The sequence below is a fragment of the Podarcis muralis genome, chromosome 9 (assembly GCF_964188315.1).
Source record: "Podarcis muralis chromosome 9, rPodMur119.hap1.1, whole genome shotgun sequence".
Classification (NCBI taxonomy): Eukaryota; Metazoa; Chordata; class Lepidosauria; order Squamata; family Lacertidae; genus Podarcis; species Podarcis muralis.
In genome coordinates, this window is record NC_135663.1 from 41,843,644 (window position 1) to 41,860,805 (window position 17,162).

Consider the following 17,162-nt stretch of genomic DNA (forward strand, 5'->3'; position numbering starts at 1 on the left):
GTAACTTGAAGCCATTGCTTCAGGTTCTGCACTCCAGAGCAGGAGAAAACAAGCTTGCTCCATTTTCCATGGGACAGTCCTTTAGATATTTGAAGATGGCTCTCATATCTCCTGTCTCCTCTTTTCTAGGCATGTAACATTAAACCATTGTTAAAAATAATATGTGGTTTAATTCAAATGAGTAGTGTGATAGTGCATGCTGCTATAAAGTGTTTGCTTTGCTCTTCCTATACTTCCCTCAGCCAGACTTGAGGAAACAAACTGGCTTAGCATTATATGTGAGCTACTACTTGTGGTTTGTTTCTTCCTCATGGGGTAATGGGACGAGCAGGGAGAAAGCCAGCTTTAAAGCAATGTGCACACTTTTCATTGATATTAAATCATAGTTTATTTATAACTGTTGTTCAACATTACATGCAAACTGGGGAATAGCTGATCTTTTTTTCTGAAGGTTTTGCATTTAGCAGAAGCAGGGCAAGCACTGGTTGTTATATCTCTGTTAAAGACACAGGAACCCTTCCAGAAAAAATAAATGGCAACCCTAACAGCTTCCATCCTTCAGTTGCAAGCTCCTTTCTTCCTTAGCCATGCTTCTGACAATTAAGTCTTTTTTCTCTCTTGTCATGCTAGTTTTGCATACACAGGGAGATTTTGAAGCTGGAGTCCTTTCAAACAAGCTATCCCTTGTGTCTGAAATGGTAGACTGTATCAAATGGTAGGTCTGTTTATTCTTTGAGCTTGCAGTTCATGAAATCTATGTGGGCATGCAGGAGAAACAGAGGCCCAGTTATTTAGTTTTTGATTGAAATATTTATACCCCACCTTAAGTATGAATCCTATAAGGGCAGCCAAGAAACAAACAAACAGATAAAATGATAATAAACTGAGCTGATTTAAAAGCAGAGACAAGTTTAAAAAAAAAAAAAAAAAGCCTCATGATAGAAAGACCCAACAGTCATATCCCCAGAAACTAGGCAAATCCTCCTAGAGGAGACCATTCAATGAGAGGGGCAGCACATCTTAAAAGCCCCTCTCTTGGGTCGCAGCTACCAATGGAAGAATCTGTAAATTTTTGTTCTCTTAGTTTCTCAGTTCCCCGATCTTAAATTGAAGACTCCACATATATGCAGCAATTTGCAATTTTTTAAAATATAAAAAATAAAAATAAATAAATATAATCCAGATGAAAATTCTCCCAATGAACACATTTTTCCATGCAGGTTTTCACTAATGTACAAATTTTTGTTATCAATTTCTGTGGTGGCTCCCCATTTTTGGAATGATCTCCCCAGAGAGGCTCGCCTGGGGCCACCATTACATGCCTATAGGTGCTAGGAGAAAACATTCCTCTTTCCCCAGGCCTTCAGCCATTAAACAATCTATGGTCTTTTAAAGTGGGGGGAGTGTTATTACGATTTTATTTTTCTATGATTGTTTTGTTATTGTTTTTATTATTCTATGTAAATTGTTTTTGATGTTGTACACTGTCCTGGGATCTTCGGATAAAGGGCAATATATAAATTGAATAAGTAATAAATTAATAATAATAATGACTGTTTTTCATACAGAATCTGCCCATCTACTGCAGCCAGGTGGTAGTACATCCATTTACCCTTCTGGGGCACGTGGCTTTGCTGGTGGGCTGTGGGGCCACACTCGTGAACCAATGTATGGCAGGCTGGATCGTTCCCTGCAGCCCAATTGACCGATGGTGGCAGGGCTTTGTGGGTATTCCTCTGAGCGCAGGATCAACTGCCCAATGGGGGCACTTGGCCACGCACCCAGGGCCAAGATCATAGGTGACCTGCCAGGCCATTCGGCCTCATCTTGGTGGATAGGCATTAGGTAAGCTTAGATCTTGAATGCAGGGGAGGTTGTAGCCTCCGCCAGCTCCTCCACACATAAGGGTATCCTGTTAAAAAGATCCAGAAGGAGTGGCTCCTGTCCAACACCCAGACAGGGGCTAGGGCCATTCCACTCTTCCAACAGGAACCATTTGGGGGACGCCTCAATTTGACGTAGGTCATAGGGCATTCCCTGTCAATTGGCTTCTCCCTTAGTGACACTGCCAGCAGGTGGGCTAGAGTGATATTTGGCATTGCTTTCCTCATTGCTTATGGCCAAAACCTACACATCTGTAACCAATAAAGCTGTGGCCTTATTTAAACCCATAACACCAACCTATTGTGCACTGTCTAGTTATTTATCCCCTCAAGGTACAGGGTGGTCACGGGGCCTCGACATGCAACAGGGAACGGGGCCTTTGTATAGCAGCACCCTGTCTGCCAAACTCCCTGCCAAAGCTTCACTTTGCCTTCTCTCTCATTTCCTCCCATACTCACCTGCATTCCAGTTCTGATAAGAAACAGTCTAAACTTAAAAACTCCCACCAGGCGTTTAAAAGGATGGGTCTGAATGAATAGCTAACAACACTGTATTTGTCAGAGTTTACATTCTAAGTTCCTTTGCTTTATGTGGCAAACAATGCATTCAAAAAGCTCAAGGGAAAAAGTGACACTGATGCAGCTTCTTATTGCCAGAGCTATTTTGGGCAACACACTAGTATGAGGCATCATGATAGCCGTAATATTTCCTTTGGAGGAATGTGATTGTGAAGATAAGTGCTATTTTCTTTTCCTTAGCTTTCATACATCAGCAACTTTTTAGCCTCGTAGCCTGGTAATCTTTCTAAGCATTACAGACTGTGTCTATTTTTATTTGGAAATAGAGAGTTGGAAAGCAGCCTGCATGGGCATTGCACTTTTTTTCCTTTCCTGCATAAGACCTGCAGAGTGACGTTTCCTGTTTAACATTGGAAAAATCCACAGCAAGCATGTTACCCACTTGGGTCTTGCTCTTAATAATTGCAGGATCCGGTTTATTTCTGATTCAGTTTCAAGAATTCTCCACATTAAGAACCGAGCACAGAAAAGTGTTCACTTCAGAAAATGAAAACATACAAACAACTATTTAAATTAAAGCAATGATCGTACAGTGCAGGAAATAAATATCAACTCCAGATTATATTGACTGACATTCATTTTTTTCTGTCTTACTTTACCAAATTGCTGGTTTTCAGAGTATATTTGAAGGTCTGAACAGAACCAGTGCATGCACAACTTGTACATGCCTTTTTCAGGGTCAGCTGGGTATATAATCAATTGGCTATATAAGGAGTGAGATGATCTTTCAGGTATTCTGGTCACAAACTGTGTAGGGCTTTATAAACTGGAACCAGCACCTTGAAGTTGTAGCAGCAAAACATGATGGTGTTATCGTGTCCCAGTAAGCAGTCAAGCCACTGAACTTTGCACTAGCTGCAGCTTCCTGACCAGCCTCAAGGGCAGCCCCACATACAGTGCATTGCACTAATCCAGACTGGAGGCTACTTGGCAGGAATGGCAGCAGTCAGGCTCAACAGCATATGAAGAGTCAAGCTAAATCCCATTTTCACAGTGTCCAACTAGATCCCCATAGGAAACCTGCAAGCAGTGAGCACAACAGTACTCACCTCCCTTTGATTCTCTGCATCTGGTATTCAGAGGCATCCAGCCACCGACAGTGGAGACAGAACTTAGCCATCAAGGCTAGCAACCAATGTGGGGGGTTTTCTTCAGCCAATTGTCCATTGCTTTTTCAACGTGTGTAACATGTGTTTGTCAAGAGCTGGACGGTGCCAGTGCAGTCAACTCTTTATTCAAAGAAACCAAAACACCACAGGCCTAGTGATCCCAGCAACTCTTCCCAGTAGGTCTTGCTCCAACACGGCAGTTGTGAGGACTGAAGGTCCCCACCTTTCCACCACTTCCTAAGGTTCCTCCCCAGGGTCCTTCCCAAGCAGTCGCAAACTGCGTATGCACACAGTCATTCTCTGCTCTGCTTTTTTCATTTCTCTGCATGTTCTAGGAGACCAGGAGTAGGGAAGCTGGTTGCAGCAGGAGGGGGAGACTTCCTGGAGCCTATCTCAACTCTGCCTCTTGGCTAACCTCCTCTCCAGCCTCCGCTTCAGCCTCGAAGTCTGAACTGCACTCTGCCACAACCTCTTCCTGCTCACTAAACCCTGTTACCTCTTCAGCTTCTAATACCTCATTCTCCCAGTCTGTTGCTTCTTCTCCCTCTGACCACTCATTGCTGTTGCACCGCCACTCCCCTGGCTTTGAACCTTCTTCTCCTGGGGATTCCCTTTGGGGTTCCCACCACTCCTCCGCATCCAGCCAGTCCATGACAGTGTTTTAGGTCAGAACTTTAGATCTTTCCCAGAACTGCAAAAAAAGGACAAAATGATCTTTGCATAAGAGGTGGAAGGAACAGGGGCAGTGGGGACCATCCCTCCCGACTAACTAAAAATGTTGCAAGAGTTATGATCAGACAAAAATGCAGAATAGAGGGGGGAAGTCTAGCCCAGGGGTTTGCCTGTCCCAAGCTTGAAAGTATCTGTTGCAGTAATGGGATGGGGAATGAAAACAGCTCTCAGCCTGATGACCAGGGCAACCAGAAATAAATGGAAGAGTGCCATTGTTCTAGAAAAACACTGAAGACAGATTCCAGGTGTTACTGCAAATAGAAGTTGAACAGGGGAGGTCAGAAAGATGCCACCCAAAAAGCACAGGTGTTTGTTTGTTTGTTTGTTTTTAAGTTACTTTTTTTTAAGTGACTCATGGGGCCTATAACTTCTCAGCAGTCTGCTCTCTCTGCAAAGGTATATCCAAAATGCAATCAGTGAAGGATTTAAAAAAAACAACAATCTTTGTACAAATGATCCTTTATTATGCAGCATCTGTTTGGAAACTTACAATGTAAACTTTTATAGGAGTTGCACAAAGTTCCTTTTGCAGCTCCATTTGTCTTGCCATTCCTCTGCATCAGGATTTTTGTTATGCAAGCAAATCATGTTGAGGCTGCAGAGAAGGGACTAGGTTTGTTACCACTCCAGCCTCATTGGGAGAGTCCTCCTTAATAAGAGCTAAATGAGCACATACGCAGAGGTGCAATCATCCATTATGGTGCTTAAACACCAATAAATATCCTGTTTAATATGCCCCAAACTGTTGTGCATTGCTGAAGGGGCCTGGAGAAATCAAAATTTCATTTTTAATTCATGGCGCTATGGACACTATCCAGTTAGGTGCCTGTTACAGATGCACAGTGATAAAAAACGGTGCTTGCTGGAGAAGGTTTCATCTGGTTTAGACATAGGAAGCTGCCTTATTCTGACTCACATTGTTTGTCCACCTTGCCCAATATATTGTCTATGGCTACTGACAGCAATAGCCCCCCAGGGCCTCAGTGCTCTAAGCAAGCATTGAAATGGCCTGATTGTAAATATGGAGTGGCAATGGAAAATTGATTTATGTTGACCACATCCGTTTCCCAGTTTCCTGGCATTTTATTGTTGTCCCACTGTAACCCTTACACTCAGGCCTTGACAAAGAAAGAGATATGGGGAGAGGGGCAGCTGGGAAATCATTCGCTTCTCACACATTGCGCGTGCATGTGGCTCAAAATCTGCACAAATTATTTTCTTCTTTGATTCCCCTCTCTGCACGTTGTATTCCTTATTCTTTTTTGGAAACAGAAATGCTAAACCAAACTTCTGCCACAAAATTTGTTCTTCTGGGATTTTCTGGTATCACAAATCTACAACTTTTGCACTTTGTGATATTGCTTGACAGCCTTGATGAGGAACATACCTGCCGCATTCTCCTCAGATTCTTGTCCCACCCTTTTTCCTGATCTCCCTTCTACACGCTTGTCGAGAATGTGGATTGGGTGGTGGAATCATTTCTGATCCTTCTTAATCATAACTGTTAAAGTTGGGATAGGTAAAAGTAAAAGGACCCCTGACCATCAGGTCCAGTCACGGACGACTCTGGGGTTGTGGTGCTCATCTCGCTTTACTGGCTGAGGGAACTGGCGTACAGCTTCTAGGTCATGTGGCCAGCATGACCAAGCCACTTTTGGCGAACCAGAGCAGCGCACGGAAACACTGTTTACCTTTCCGCCGGAGCGGTACCTATTTCTCTACTTGCACTTTGACGTGCTTTCAAACTGCTAGGTTGGCAGGAGCAGGGACCGAGCAATGAATCGTGGGGATTCAAACCACCAACCTTCTTATCAGCAAGCTCTAGGCTCTTCGCTTACATAAATGGAGGGCTTGTCCACACTTCCCCCTTGACCCCGTGGCTAGAAATCATGGACCTGAGACATTTTCCACTTGTCCATTCTTTCTAGGCACAAATCCAAGTCTCTATTTGACTTGCTGCTGCTTTCCCCAAGAAAACCCACTCTTTACCACTGAATCAGAGCAAATGTCAGTTCATGAAAAACCTAATCAGTGTTTGGTCAATGCAGTGCTAAGCAGAGGACATCATCAGGGGGAAGTAGCAGGGGAAACAGAAGTGTGGACATGAAAGCTCCTAACACTATTACACATTTACTGCCCTTAGATGTGATACATGGTGTGTGGATTCATCAACAGAAGGAGAAGGTATGGTAGACTGAGTTCTGGATAGCCTTGATTTAAGTTGTTCCATGCATTTATTTCCTCTTTCATCGTGCATTCATTTAATCTTTATTTAACTGGCATGGAACAACAAGAATCACTTATTTATTCTACATTTTACAGCCATGCAGCCTATGCATGTTTACAAAAATTAATTTCAGCGGGACTTATTCCCAAGTATGTATTCATAGGCTTAGAGTCTTTGGGTTTGTGCACACTTCTGCATGTCCTGTGGTCTGAGCGGTTTTCTGCTTGTCCCATTCTAGGCACGGGCCTGGGCGGTTTTTCGTTTGCCCTATCACTTTTCCCAGGAAAACCTGCTCTTTGGCACTCAATTGGAGCAAATGTCAATCCATGGAAAACCCAATTGACATTTGCTCTGACTCAGCAGTAAAGAGCAGGTTTTCCTGGGGCAAAGCAACAGGACAAGCAGAAGTCTGGATGAGCCCTTCGTTTAAAGTCTGGTTGACGAAGCAGATTCTTAGCATTATTACACAAATGAGAGTACATTAAGTCTTCATTGAACAGGTTAGCTAAAATAAAATCCATGCTAAATGAAAAGAAAACTATCAGAAAATTGATCAAATCTAATTGGATGGTCACATATAGTATATAAGCAGAAAGCAGACAACACATTTGATTTCCACCACCGCCCCCCCCCCTTACTGATACACCTCTTATATGTGGTGTCACTGCTTCAGGTTTCTAAGTGAGTGATACCACAATCTGTAAAATGTTGTTCTATATATTTCTTTTATGTGAACTATCCTGCTAGCAGTGTCTAGATGAGAAGTATGGTTCCAAGCTGTGATGCAGCAGATCTCAGTGAATTATCATCACGGCTTCTCTAGGAAAACTATCCCTTGTTTTTCTAATAAGTAAATGGATTTTCAAACAAATCTCTTTTGATTCCATTCCCCCAGGAACATGGGTCAACGCACATGCAGTGACCTAAAGTACCCATTTCTGAGAAATACACATTTTCTCCCCCAAAAGATTCCCACAAATATACATATCTCCTGTGAGTTCTGGCCCCAATCATTTGTCTCTGTCTGTTTTGAGATTTATGAATCCTTGTTATGTGTAACAGATGTGTCTAGCTACATAAAGTGAAATTAGATGTGATGCATTGCAGTGGAATACGCATTCTTTATATGGAATGTTATAAAGAAAAAAGCCTTCCCAAATCTCATGGTATAAGGAATGTGACCTCTGTATGAAAATAGTCCACACTTTTATAAAGAAAGCTCTGTGCATGGAATTGTGAGCCACAGAAACCCTTACATACATGGTGGAGAGAAAGGAGGAATAACAAAATAATTACAGAATTTCTGCAGACATTTAAAGGCATTTCCCCATTAAACGGGGGCAAATCAGAGGTGAAGCTACAACCACGGCATTGTTTTCTGATTTGCTTTGTACTGTTCATCAGCTGCCCTTTTGACCCAAGGACAGTTTTCTGCTCTCCAACATTTCAGTCATCAGTTACTTACAAAATTTCTGGAAAGCATCCAATATCCCATTCACTGAACATATTCAGCATGTCAAGACACATGACCAATGAAAATAGGACTCACATAAAATGTGGAATGAAATCAGTTCCAGGTAATATGAATCTAAATGCATCAAGAAACTGAACATGTGAATTTGGGGTAGTATTATCAGCTGAAATGAGCTTCTTAAAAGAAGAAAAAGCTCACAGTAGACACAGTGCAAAACATGATACACAGAGGGAAGAAAATGCTGTGCATCTCGAGCAAAGGGTGATATGAGACTGGACACTTGGAGCTATTGACTCATAACTTCTGTTATGCTTTATTGTAAACATCTGAGCAACTGTTATTTTATGTTTTTATATGTCCATTCCCATTGTCTTATCTAGCGTCTGTTCCATGGCAAAGGCTAATGAGCTGACGGAAGCTGAATCATGACAAGACTGGAAAATGAGGTAACTAGCCTTGTTTGGAACCTTTTAACTTAGAGAAAAAGCAACAATGAGGTGACATGATAGAAGTTTACAAAGTTATATGTGACATGGAGTAAAGCTTCGCTCCACCTCTCATGAAAATACAATGAAGCTGAATGTTGGAAGATTCAGGACAGAAAAAGAAAGTACTTCTTCATGCAGCACTTTTTTAAACTATGGAACTCACTCCCACAAGAGGCAGCAATAGCCAGCAACTTAGATGGCTTTAAAAGAGGATTATACAAATTCAATATTAATTTAAATATTTAAGGTTTATTTAATAGAATGGGTAGATGGAGCTTTCAAAATATTACATTAAAATACATCATCATTGATAAATAAAGTTCATTAAGTTTTATGAAGCTGTTCTTGGAACCTTGCAGTGTAAAGCCAGCAGAAAACAAAAATTTCTACAGAATTTTTGAATTCAGAATATTCTAAAATATACCAGCTTTACATTGCCGTATAACAGTAGCTGCAAAAATAAGGAGCTACATGCACAGTCACTATCCTTTCAAAGGCAAACTTCAGAATCATGACTTTACAAAAGTCAGAGCTTGCTTAGAGTTTCATATCCTTTTAAAAAATATTTCAGTAGCCTCTGCATCTATCTGATATACTGAGGCCTATAAATTATACAGGAAGAAACATGCCACTTAATCCAGTAGGATTGGTAATGCTTTCCTGTATGCCCAATAAAAATAGATCAAAGAATTTAGCACTTGTACAGACAAATGTTAACCTGGCAAAAAATGAAACAATATTTGAGAGGCACTTTCTGAAATGAAGAAGAAAACCAGTGACTGCAGATCAAACCAACACAACAGATGTTTCTTTCATCTTCCCATTAGGAGATCTGCAAGTACCATCTGCAGTAGAAAGGTTTCCCTTTTACTCTTGAGAAGGCAAGCAAACTCAAGTAACGGCTAATTTAATATTCCACATCGAATATAGTGCTTTCTAAGTGGAACGACATGGTAAAATAGGTATTATGACGCCATATGCGTGTTGGGTAACAGATGGGGGGGGAATTGATATCAGTCCACATTTTAATACAGCTCCACCTGATGAAAATGATGTACAAAAATGCAGTAGATATTATATTACATGTAACATTATATTGCTTATTATTGATATGCTTGCTGCCCTGAGCTACAGAAGTCATGCAAAGTACTCTTCCTTTGTTAGTAGCTAAAACACCCATGATGGGCATCAGGCAGTCTCCTTGCAAACCTTCCTATTCCACGTTCCAGCTTTCTGTCCTCACTCCAGAGAACAACTAGGACTAATTGCTCTCTGACTGAAATTAGTTAGGCTCATTTCTCACTGAGTTGTTTGTTCCCTTGCTGTTAAATCTTGGGAAGGAACCAACAGTAGCCTCATGAGAACAGAAATAGCTAATTGGGGGGGGGGGAGTACTGTACAACATGTACAGGAAATTCGTGCTATGCATAATGGGATATTAATGTAAAAATGGGAAGTACTGCCTTGCTGTCAAGTTGGGGATTCATCAGATAAACTCATTTCTGAATCTTGGCCGGAAAAAAGTCCATTTTTAACATTGCCACACTACTATGAAAACTTATTAACACCCTCCCTTTCATCCTGCCAGTGCAACTTCTAATGGAACATTATCTATTTTCAGATACAGTGGTACCTCAGGTTAAGTACTTAATTCGTTCCAGAGGTCCGTACTTAACCTGAAACTGTTCTTAACCTGAAGCACCACTTTAGCTAATGGGGCCTCCTGCTGCTGCCGTGCTGCCAGAGCACAATTTCTGTTCTCATCCTGAAGCAAAATTCTTAACCTGAAGCACTATTTCTGGGTTAGTGGAGTCTGTAACCTGAAGCGTATGTAACCTGAAGCATATGTAACCTGAGGTACCACTGTACCTGTTTGGTTCAGAGCGTGACTTCTACTATGCAGAGATGGTAGATCATGGGCTCACATTCAGAACATTCAGCAGCAACGAAAGTGCAATGAACAAGACCCCTTTCTCCCTTTCTTCAGAGCTGGCAACCACATTTAGTTCCTGAGCTAAAGCTTCCCATACCCGTTGTGTGAGTAGCCAAGGCTTTTGCAGAAGAAGGAAGGGTTTCAGATTCAGGAACAGCCCTGCTCTTAAGGAACAGAGGCAATTGCCTCAGGTGGCACAAGCTGGGATCTGTGCCAGTTGGCATCCCCAGTCCCACCACTTGACCAGCCTGGCTGCTACCCCATTGCCCCAAAATGCCCTCCTCCCTCACTGGCTTGCTATAGAAAGGGCCAATGGGATCCTTCCTCAGAACAAAGCATTCTGGGTTGGGTGGCCAGTTTGGTGTGGTGGCTAATAAGGCCTAAAATTAATTACTGCAGTGTTAAATTCCCACACACATGTCTAGTATGCATGCTCAAACCTTCCATAGGCTTGTTTGGTAGGCAGAACTATTTCAGTGAAGGTTTTTTTCCTGCATACCTTTGGGATTCTTCCAACCTGCAAGGTGGCCAAACCTTCCCTCTCCCATCACGCCTACTTTCTTAAGCTCCACTTTACTAAGAGAACGGATGATATATTTCTTTGGCAATGTCTAACATACACAAACATTAAACTACACACCCTTTGGTGGCCTTTGAGTATGAGGAGAGACGTGACTTAATTTCCTATTTTCCCCAATCTCATGAACATTACAAGGTTTCTATTCATTAGCCAAAAAAAGAATTTCTTTTCTAAAGTGCAGGAAGGAAACAATGTTTGGTGGGAAACCAAGTTCATTTTCCATGGAAACGGGTTGAAGAAACAAATAATTGTTTAGGGCAGGGGAAAGCTGTTTCTCCTGTTTGCTGCAAACACATACACAACTATTATTGTGCATTTTGATTTCAGTTTTGTCAGTTTTATATACTGTACATTTTGATTCTAACTGTTGTTGATGCTGGCCCAAATCTAGGGAAAGTTAAATAATAGTATCAATTATGTTGTATTGATTTCAGTGGAACTAAATTAGTGTGCCTTTCTTGGGATTTGGGCCAATGTGTTTTTATTTATTTTCATTTGTAATACAGTTGTGCAAATCATAATGGTGGACACTATTAATACTGGTACATATTCATATTAGCAGTCCACGTGGTATGGATACATCAGTGGTTATATTCCCATATTCTAGGTTCAACTGATTCAGCCTTCTTCAACCTGTTCTTTGGGACTACATCTCCCATCAGGTTCAGTCAGTATGGCCAACGGTTAAGGGGGATGGGATGAATGGTTGTCCAAATACCTGGAGGGCACCAGGTTGGGCAAGAATGCACTAGTAGAAGAAGAAGAGTTTGGATTTGATATCCCGCTTTATCACTACCCTAAGGAGTCTCAAAGCGGCTAACATTCTCCTTTCCCTTCCTTGCCCACAACAACCACTCTGTGAGGTGAGTGGGGCTGAGAGACTTCAGAGAAGTGTGACTAGCCCAAAGTCACCCAGCAGCTGCATGTGGAGGAGCGGGGAATCGAACCCAGTTCACCAGATTACAAGTCCACCGCTCTTAACTACTACACCACACTGGATCAAAAGCATGCTACATACGATCAGCTTCAATACATGGAATTGTGGGGGCAGAAAAGTGATCCTCCCTTGTCCCAGGCAGCAAACTGTCTTGGGCTAGTACTGACTCCATGAACAGATCAAACATTCTTGCTTGGAACCAATTTATTTATTTAAAAAAACATTTAAATGCTATGGCAGTCAAATTAAAAAGAATAGGTTAGGAAGCAGAACCAATTCAAAATGCTATAATCTGCAGCCAAGAGGACAAAAGAAAAGTGGTCGGGGAAGAGAGAAATCATCCAAGAATCTGCCTTTATAAAATATGAACGGATTATCAATAAGCCATGGTTCCTCCTTTCCCAGAAGATACAATACAGCCTATGATTTCTTGCAACAATGCCCAGCCTACAGAAGGCATAAATGGTAGCCAAGATATTGCCTCTTAACCTCCTTCCCAAACCCTTAGGAAGTAATGTGACAAGTGAGTACAGTGGTACCTCTAGTTACGAACTTAATTTGTTCCAGAGGTCCGTTCTTAACCTGAAACTGTTCTTAACCTGAGGCGTGCTTTCGCTAATGGGGCTTCTTGCTGCTGCTGCACCGCCGGCACACAATTTCCGTTCTCATCCTGGGGCAAAGTTCTCAACTCGAGGTAACTCTTCCAGGTTAGCGGAGTTTGTAACCTGTAGCATTTGTAACCTGAGGCGTTTGTAACTCAAGGTACCACTGTAATAAAAAATGGCATAGATTTCAGAATATGCTCTAGAACTTTCTAAACAAATGTCTTTTGCTCATAAAGAATTAGCCTGCTTGTACCAGGCTGTTTCTGCAACACTCATAGAAAAAGGGGGAAATAATAGAGAGACATCTGAAATGGCTGCCACACAGCTGTGGAATTCTGTCCTTTGAAGACTTGCAAAGGCCCAAATACGGACATTTCTTGGAAGCAGTGTAAAACTTTATAAATAAATTTGGTGGCACAGACTGAGACAATAAAGGGCAATGTTTCAATACAATTAGGTTTTCAATCTTGAAACAGTTTTTTATTAGATCATTGATACTACTCTACCACATCCCAAGTCTTAATAATAATAATAATTTTATTATTTTTTTATATCCGCCCATCTGGCTGGGTTCCCCCAGCCACTCTGGGTGGCTTACAGCATATATAAAGCTTCTTAGAATTCCTAAGCAACACTGGATATGAAGCTTGCTAATAGTAATGGGATGGCCTATGCTGAACACATCAGCAAAATAAATGAAATGAATTAATGAACCTACATTATCTCCAGTAGATTTACTCTGAGTAGGGCTAGCGTTGTGCACAACACAAAATTGCAATTTGATGAAGAAATGAGACAAGCTGAATTTAAGATTGGGAAAATTAGGAACCGAGAAACAACAAAATTGGCACGATTCATCTATCTCTATATAAAATAAAGTCACATTAAAGCTGAAGGCAGGCTCAAAAATCCACAATGCATGAGAGACCAGGTGTTCTTCCTGCTTTGTCTTTCACGGGAAACCTAGGAGGTCCTGGAGGGCAAATTGGAACCTGCAGGGAATGAGTTAGTGACCCACACACTGGAAAGTGCAAGATTATAACCCAATTTTGTGTGAATAAACGATCCATCTGGAAACCCCAGTATTCATGCTCAAAATAAAACAAAGCAGAAAGCTCTGATTTTAACTTCCTTCTTTGCTCTTTTCTGGCACTTAAAATGCATCAGCACTTTGGCTCACATGAACTTTCCTCATCAGCTTACTTTTGCTTCTGTAGCTGTTTAAACACATTGCTCTTTTACTACTAGAAGTAAATATGCTGGCTCTGTGGAGTATGCTACATGGGTCAAATATTCCTGAACTTAAGCAATAATTTCAGTGGCTTTCGATACAATCAACCATAGTTTTCCTTCTGGAGCAACTGTCATAGCTGTCAACGTTTCCCTTTTTTTAAAGGGAAATTCCCTTATTCTGAATAGGATTCCTCGCAAGAAAAGGGAAACGTTGACAGCTATGGTGACTGTCCGAACTCGGGGTAGGTGGCACCGCTTTGTGGTGGCTGAAGTCCTACTTGGATGGTCGTTCCCACAGGGTGTCACTTGGGGAATGCTTTTCAGCCCTGTGGAACCTTCAATGTGGAGTTCCGCAGGGCTAAATCCTATTCCCCGCGTTGTTTAACATCTACATGAAATTACTGGGTGGGGTTATCGGGAGGTTTGGGGTACATTGTCATCAGTATGCTGATGACACTCAGCTCTGTTTCTCCTTTACATCTTCAGGTGAGGCAGTGGAAGTGCTGGCCTCAGTAATGGACTGGATGAGAGCCAACAAACTAAAACTCAATCCAGATAAGACTGAGGCACTGTTAGTGGGTGGTTCCCTAGACTGGATGGGTGGGAGATCACCTGCTCTTGATGGGGTTACACTTCCTCTGAAGGAGAAGGTTCGTAGCTTGGGGGGTACTCCTGGATTCTTTGCTATGGCTCGAGGCTCAGGTGGCCTTAGTGGCCCCGAGTGCCTTCCATCAGCTTCAACTCATGGCCCAGCTACACCCCTATCTGTACAGGGATAGCCTAACTACTGTTGTCTATGCTCTGGTAACCTCAAAGTTAGATTACTGCAATGTGTTATACATATTGCCTCTAAAGACGGTTCAGAAACTTCAGCTAGTGCCCAATTCAGCAGCCAGGTTGCTCACTGGAGCATATTACATCAATCCTGGTCCAACTGCACTGGCTACCAATTAGCTTCCATGCCCAATTCAAAGTGCTGGTTTTGACCTATAAAGCCTTAAATGGCTCAGGAACGCAATACCTCAAGGACCGCCTCTTTCCCTATGAACCCAGAAATCATCTTCTGAGGCCCTTCTTCCTGTGCCTCTCCCTCGAGAGGTCCATAGGGTGGCAATACGAAAATGGGCCTTCTCTGCAGTGGCTCCCTGTCTGTGGAATGCTCTCCCCAGGGAAGTTCGCCTGGCATCTTCATTATACTTTTAGGCGCCAGGCAAAAATGTTCCTTTTTAACCAGGCCTTTAGTTGATTTGATTGACATCCTATGCCCTTTTAAAATGTGGTGTTTCTTTGGTGGGGAGGTTATTGGGTTGTTGTTTTTAGTTTGATTATATATTTTGTGGTTTTATATTTTGATTTTATTCTGTGAATTGCACTGAGACCTCCGGGTATAGGGTGGTATATGAATTCAAAAAATAATAATAAAATCAATAAAATCAATAAATAATTTCCAAATGACAAAGAAGCTGTGTTGGTTATATGAGTAATGTCACATGAACAAACATTTCCACAAAGGAACAGTCAGGGTTCAATGTCCTCATGAAATGTCTAAATACATAAGAGAGAGCCATCCTGTAAAGCAGGGGTGGTCCTCCAGATGTTCTTGGACTCCAACTCCCATGAGCCTCAGCCAGCATGACCAATAACCAAGGATGATAGGAGCTGTAGATGAGCAACATCTGGAGAACCACCCTGGCTGTAAAGGGGGAAACGGAGAGGTGTGACAGATATGTTTTTCTGGTAGCCAATTTGTAGCTTACTTTCCTTGATGTGATTTAATTATACCACAATGCTGTGAAAATATGAGTGGACTAATTTTCCCATTTTGCACAGTTTTGCAAAATACTTTTATATTTTATGGGGAATACATTGTCTTTTCACAAACTTTCATTTTTTCCCCTCTTGATAGCTTGTTTATAGCTTAAAGGCCTGCTTCTTATATCCTTATTTTCTCTTATAGAATTTGATAACATCGCAAGTCCAAAAGTTAATTTTAGGTCACTGATATTTTTAGTTTTTTTGGGTTTGTGCTTCCTTTTGTGGAAAACAGGAAGTCCATCATCTTTTTCTTTTCTTTTCCTGAATTCTGTTGCATCTTCTTTTTTTGCTCTTTAGGGTCAAGGGGGTGCAAGGCCTAAGAGGATAAAGCTGTTTTTTCAACATTCCCAAATTAAGGCGGCTTCGGATAGGAGATAGCTCCCACCATCTGTCAGACATAGTTCTCACACTTCAGGCAACTGCCTTAAACACTGGCATACTTTCTTCTGTGTTTGTTATGAATTGCTGCCAAATCTGGACATGTTTCACATGGCCCAACAAAGAATATCACTGATAAGTCAAGCTCACATTGCTCGGATGGCCTTCGAGGAATGCCAGATTAATTCCTGACGGGAAAATATCATTCCTCAGATGACGCTAATATGACACAATGAGATCACAATTGCAGCACAAAAGTCTTGCAAGGAAAACCATGAGGGGGACCATGGTTCATGGTATGCATGCAGAAAGTTCCAGATTCAATCCTCTGGCATCTCCAGTTAAAAGGATCAGGTAGCAGATGATGTGTGCGATCAGAAATAAGTTTTATTTCTGACAAAGAAAACAGAAAATGGAATTGCTAATACGTTGGATTTGGAGGGGGGACTGAAGATGCTTTCAATATTAATTCTATCTTTCTGCTTGCCCACTCCCCATAATCAATTTATATATTTATAAATAGCCAAAATTAAAATGCTGCAAGTCCCCGGACGATTTTCACAAAATTGAAAAAAAATCTGTCCTAGAGGTTCTTATCTTACAGGAAAACTAGAAAGCTTTCCTTCTTTCCTTCTTTCTTTTTTTCCTTCTTTCTTTCTTTCTTTCTACATTTCTGTTATAACATTTCTTTTGCTGGTCCCACTTTTATATTTGGTCAATCCTCCCTAAATCACTGATCATAGGTTGTCACTCTGAAAGGACAGTCAATGAAAGTATTATTTGAATGTGTCAAGTTATCCCAGAGCTAAACAGATTCTGGAATGCAAAACCTCCCCATGCTTATGAATGCAAATACATTACTTCACAAAGGCATAAAAAAAGAAAAATGTTGGCACGTTGTGGAAAGTAACAGCTGCCTTCATTTTGTCATGTTTCCCTTTCTGTTAAAAAAAACAAAACATCACTCTCTTATTCCATGCTGAAATACAGGCAGCTGTTCTATAAAGTGGAACTAAAGATCTGTTGGCAAACAGGGTTTTTTTCCTTCCAGAAAGTCTGCAATTTAGAGCTGCTTTAATATAGATTTTTCTGTGGGAGGAAAATCCTTTTTTATCAGTTTTGTAGAGGTATAATTTGTGCATATATCTGACTTGAAAAGCACTGGGGAATAAGCCAAAAGGGTGCTGTG